General features: G+C 27.7%; 1 long non-coding RNA gene across 1 annotated transcript; it reads left to right on the top strand.

Moving 5' to 3' along the window:
* The first annotated feature begins 449 nt into the window (after positions 1-449).
* Positions 450-4757, top strand: LOC149487648 (uncharacterized). The gene is made up of 2 exons (XR_016315731.1): positions 450-768; positions 866-4757. It is a non-coding gene; the product is annotated as an uncharacterized LOC149487648 (long non-coding RNA).
* The last annotated feature ends 577 nt before the right edge of the window (positions 4758-5334 follow it).

The raw sequence follows: 5334 nt of genomic DNA on the forward strand, positions 1-5334 counted from the left end.
TAAAAACTATCCTATGTGTTAATCCAAGTTACCCTCTATATGTGTGCTAAATTTCATTGTAATCGGTTCAGTAGTTTTTACGTGAAAGAGTAACAAACATCCATACATCCATACATCCATACATCCTTACAAACTTTCGCCTTTATAATAGTATATTATATTTATTGTTTGTAAGGAAATAAAAAATAGTAAATTGCATACAATTTGTTTTATTTAATTTTATAATATTTCCTTTAGTTACATATACACAAAATGCATTAAGCATACATTAAGCAATATTCACCACAAACTGAAGTCCAAAGATAATGATTCCCAAATTGTCAATATAATCATAAGTACATAAGTGATTGCTTAACTATGTTTGTTGTTTTTGTTTGTGTTTGTTGTGTCATGTCATGTGTATTAGTTGTTAGCTAAGTATGTTAATGTATTCATTTTTCGGCTTCATGTGGTAGTTTAGTAATTAGTTTATCTACTAGTATAAATAGTACGTTGCAATGTATAAAGTCAATGATTATGTTGAAGACCATTGAGCATTAAGGCAAAAAGTGTGTTACAAGAAAGCAGTTGTGAAACAAATATAGTGTTTAAAATGTCTGAAGAATGTGTTAGTGTTTTTTTCAATGAAATGGATCTTGAATTGACAAGCCTATCCATTGATACAAATGAACTTTTAAACGTTTGTGATGAAATAGAAAGAAATGAATTAAATCACTCATTTCATGATCAAAGTTTGATGGAGCTATGTGATGAATTCGATGGAAAATTGTGAGTATATATTTTTTATAATCATCTTTTTTTCTTTCTTATTTGTATTTTAAGCAATCGAAGTAAATAACTTTTTTTTTTTTTTTTTTTTTTTTAGGGTGGAACAAACGGGACGGGGAACCAAAAGGAAAGCAGAAGTTGATGTTAATTCTGATGACATCAAAAGGATAAAATCTGCAACTAAAATTGATTTTTCACGGACTTCACAACAACCATCAACATCGAATGAAGGTATTAATTCCAAGACGAAATGTTGTAGTATTTGTAATATAAGTGTTTCCAAAAAATATTTTGCTAATCATCTGAGAAGCAACGTACACAAAAATAATGTAGATAAAATACAACATTCAATAAAACCTAATGTTAAGATAATTGAGACTGCGTTCGGTAATAGAATAATAACTTATAGAGTAACTTCTGAAAATCAAAATTTTTTACAGTTTGAGACACCAGATTTATTTCTTGCTTCAGTCAAAGATACAATATTTACGTTAATAAATAAGTCCATAGAAGAGCATACAATTTTAAAAATCAATTTTATTTTATATGGTGACTTTGTGCAGGAGTCAAAAAATATAAATAACACTTTTGATTTTCAATCAATGAATTTTATTGTTTGCACCGGTGATGATTTAAATATATTTTATACTACTGTAACGAATTCTCTTATTAATTATATAAATTCATTCGAGAAAAAGGATAGTGGGTGGAGTTTGAAAAAAATTTTACATTTGGATATGAATATAAATCAATTTAACCCTTTAAGAGGAAAATCTTATATTGAGTTACCACATGACATAAAAATAAAAAAAGCTGTTATAAATGTTAAAAACACAGATAACGCCTGTTTTAAGTGGGCACTGTTATCCGCTTTGTTTCCAATACATAAAAATTCGGATAGAGTATCATCATACACCAAACACAGTCATAAATTGAAGTTCGGTAATATTACATTTCCAGTTAAATTAAACGATATTCACAAAATTGAAAGTCTTAACAATATTAGTATTAATGTTTTTGGTCTAGAATATAATGAACAAAGAAAAAAAAATAGTATTGTCGGACCCTTGTATTTTACAAAGAACAAAATGCAGACTCATATAAATTTATTATATTTGACACAGGGTAAAATCGGTCATTATTGTTACATAAAAAATATGTCAAGATTAATAAGTCATCAAATTTCAAAATCGAAGGAAGCTATATATCTATGTGACTTTTGTTTACAATATTTTTCAACATATGAACGTTTGAATAACCATCAAAAAAATGATTGCAGACATATATGTACACAAATACCAAGCGTTGATAAAAATAAAAGAAATTGGTGGGGTGATATTGTATCTGAAAGTAAATTAAGTTTTGATAAATTCCAACGTAAACTGAAGTTACCTTTTGTTATATATGCGGATTTTGAGGCTTTTTTAAGTCCTTTAGCATCGTGTTCAAATGACCCTACAAAATCACATACGATAAATGTACAAAAACACAATGTTTATAGTTTTGGATATTACATTAAATGTTCTTATGATGATAAATTGTCTAAATATGTAACATATACTGGTGAAAATTGTGCTTTAAAATTTATGGAATCGTTAAAAGATAATCTGAAAATAATTGTGAAGAAAATTGGTTTTCAAAAAGCTTCTAATAATTTATCACAAATAGAACAAGATATAGTTAGCAAATCTGAACACTGTTATGTTTGTAATAAAAATTTGAATGGGGATTCAGTGTTTTACCATGATTGGTTTACTGGGAAATTTATTGGGGTCGTGCATAAAGTTTGTTCAGAAAAATTTAGAGTACCTTACACTATACCAGTCTTCTTGCACAATTTAAGTCATTATGATGCACATTTCATTGTACATGCATTAAACTTTGATGAAGGTCAGGTAGAAGTTCTCCCACAAAATAAAGAAAAATATATATCATTTTCAAAGATAATTAAAATCAATAACAGTAATGTTACTTTACGTTTTGTGGATTCACTTAAATTTTTACCCAGTAGCTTAGATACCTTAGCAAAAAATTTAAACGATAATGATTTTAAAGAATTATCAAAATGTTTCCCTAATTTAGAAGACTTTAAACGACTAACTAAAAAAGGTGTATTTCCATATGAATTTGTTAAAGATTTTGATGCATTAAACCAATATCAACTTCCAATGCAATCACAATTTTACAGTACTCTCACAGATTCTTTTATTTCTAATGAAGATTACAACCATGCGAAAGACGTTTGGAATCATTTTAAATGTAAAAATATGATGGACTATTCAAATCTTTATTTAAAAACCGATGTATTATTGTTAGCAGATATTTTTGAAAATTTTAGATGTGTTTGCATAAAAACTTATGATTTAGATCCCGCCCATTACTATACAGCTCCTGGATTAAGTTGGGATGCTATGTTGAAACATACTAGAATCGAGTTAGAATTACTTACAGATATTGAGATGATTGCTTTTATTAAATCAGGAATACGTGGAGGTGTTTCACAGTGTAGCACTCGCTATGCAAAAGCAAATAATGTTTATATGTCCAACTATAACTCAAAAGATAAAGATTCATTTTTAATGTATTTCGATGCCAATAACCTGTATGGTTGGGCTATGTCCCAATATCTACCTACAGGTAATTTTGAGTGGGCTTCCCCCGATACAGATTTTAATGTTAGTTATTCTTCAGAGATAGGATTTATCTTGGAGGTAGATCTTGAGTATCCGGTTGATTTGCATGATAAACATTCCGATTTACCTCTTTGTCCAGAAAACATACCTGTAGGTGACGCTAAAGAAATTAGATTGATTCCAAACTTAAAAAACAAATCCAAATATATTATATATTATAGAAATTTAATTCAATGCTTAAAAATGGGGTTAAAATTATTAAAAATTCATAGAATATTAAAATTTAATCAGACTCCATGGTTAAAAGAATATATAGACTTAAATACACAATTGAGAACCCAAGCTATTTCAGATTTTGAGAAAGATTTTTATAAACTAATGAACAACGCTGTTTTTGGTAAGACTATGGAAAATATTGAAAAACGTGTAAATGTTAAACTGTTAACTCATTGGGAAAATCGGGGTAAAGTATTGGGAGCTGGAGATTTAATTGCTCAACCACATTTTCACAGTGTTTCAATTTTTTCTGATAGTCTTGTTGCAATTCAATTAAACAAAACAAAGTTAATTTATAATAAACCTATTTATCTAGGATTTTGTATATTAGATATATCTAAAACGCTTATGTATGATTTCCACTACAATTACATGCAAGATAAATTTGGTTCCAATTTGAAATTGCTATACACCGATACCGACAGTCTCATTTATCAAATATTTACGAGTAACTTTTATAATGATATAAAACTGGACATTAATACATATTTCGATACATCAGATTATGATGCTAACAACGTTTTTAATTTTCCTAAACTAAATAAAAAAAAAATAGGTTATTTCAAAGATGAAAACTGTGGTAGAATTTTTATGGAATTTGTAGGTCTGCGATCAAAAATGTATGCGTTACAGGTTGATGATAAAATTATTACTAAGGCAAAGGGTGTTAATAAGTGTGTCACAAAAAAATTAACTTTAGATAATTATAAGTCATGTTTGTTTAATAAAAACGTTCAATATTGTAAAATGTATAGATTTAAATCATTAAAGCATACAATTTTTACACAAGAAATAAATAAAACATGTTTATCCTTTAATGATGCCAAGCGGTACATTCTACCAAACAATATAGATACATTACCGTTGGGTCATTATAAACTCGATGGCAATTTCAGCTAAAACGATATTTATATTTCAAAAATTTTAGTTATGAATATATTTGATTATTATTATTATTATTTATTTTTTTGGATATATGTGCTTTGTAATAATTTTTAAGGTTGTGTTTATTTGTATATATTACTTTATTTATATTAAACTGTAACCTTAATGTATAAATAAAATGTTTAAAGAGAAAAATATTTAGTTTTATTGCTACATCCAAAGAAGATAGAAGTATAAAAATGATTCACTTTATTCATCCATTTGCTGCCATCGTAGCAGGTCCAAGTGGATGTGGAAAATCTAACTTTGTTACTCAATTCATTAAACATAGGAGTAGTGTATGTAATGAATTTTTTTCTGAAATCACATGGTGCTACGACGAAATGCAGCCTTTATATAATTTACCAAATGTTAAGTATCATCAAGGAATTCCAAATCTTAATATGTTTGATGGTGAAAACCCACACCTTATTATTATTGATGATCTAATGAGAGAGTCTGATGGAAGAATTGTGGATATATTTACAAAAGGTAGTCATCACAGGAATCTTAGTGTATTTTATTTAACACAAAATTTATTTCATCAAGGTAAAGGTCAAAGAGATATTTCTTTAAACTCAAGTTATATAATTTATTTTAAAAACCCTCGAGATAAAACTCAAATAAGATATTTAGCACGACAAGTGTCACCAGATAACACAAAATTCATTGAAGACGCCTACAGGGATGCAACTTTAGAAGCGCATGGATATTTAATGGTAGATTTAAAACA

Source organism: Colias philodice, chromosome 6, assembly GCF_061535455.1.
Source record: "Colias philodice isolate Cphi_HAF_F1 chromosome 6, ilColPhil1 Martin Lab GWU primary, whole genome shotgun sequence".
Classification (NCBI taxonomy): Eukaryota; Metazoa; Arthropoda; class Insecta; order Lepidoptera; family Pieridae; genus Colias; species Colias philodice.